Below are 947 nucleotides of genomic sequence, written 5' to 3'. Positions count from 1 at the left end.
GTCGTGGGTAAGCGCTGCAACAAGATGGATGGATGGATGCGCAACTTTCTTGTAAGTCCTGAGGTGCACGACTCAACGCGCAGTGGGCCGCTCCCACGTTGGGACAGTCAGGTCAAGCCCGACCGCCGCATCATGGGCCCTCTGAACGGCCCATAGTTGAGCCCCGACATCGGGGCTCTTGATAGCGGATAGCCACTTGTCTTCATTGGACTGGTCCGTGCCCCGTAACGAGGGGCAACGCCAGATCATGTGGTCTAGGCTAGCGAATTCGTTGCAGTGCCTGCAGGAGCTATGGGAATAAATGTCGGGATAAATTTTATGTAATAAAGCCGGGCTGGGATACGAACCCGTCTGGAGTAACCTGAGAGTCAATGCCTGCGCTCGACTTAATTTCTTGTTAGGAAGGGGAAAATCTCTTCTGCCGAGATAGAAGTGCCGCGTAATTTCGTTGTAAGTGGTCGGATGATCTCTGTTCTCCACAACTGCGGGCCGGCGAGGGAGTGGTCGCGGAAAGCGAGACCTCGCGCCGTGGAGTGGGCCAGCTCGTTCAGGTTTGTGGAGCCTCCCCTGGTGGATCCCATGTGAGCGGGGAACCACGTGAGAGTGTGGGTGGTGATGCTTTTGTCCTCCAATATGCGACAGGCTTCCTTACACACGACGCCAACGCCGAAGGCGCGGATGGCTGCCCTGGAGTCGCTAAATATATGTTCATGTTTATCATCCAGAAGGGCCAAGGCGATGGCCACTTGCTCGGCCGCACACGACGACGAGCATCGTACCGTAGCGGCGTTAACGGTCGAACACCTGTGGTTGATCGACACTGCTGCAAAACTATTGCTGTTGGCATACTGGGCCGCGTCTACGAAGCAGCTGCCGCCAGGAAGTTCTGTTGCCCGACGTAGGAGCGCCGCCGCCCTGGCCTTCCTTTTTCCCACGTTGCGCTGGGG

Source organism: Rhipicephalus sanguineus, chromosome 3 (assembly GCF_013339695.2).
Source record: "Rhipicephalus sanguineus isolate Rsan-2018 chromosome 3, BIME_Rsan_1.4, whole genome shotgun sequence".
NCBI classification, from domain to species: Eukaryota; Metazoa; Arthropoda; class Arachnida; order Ixodida; family Ixodidae; genus Rhipicephalus; species Rhipicephalus sanguineus.
Note: the sequence above shows the minus strand (reverse complement) of the source record.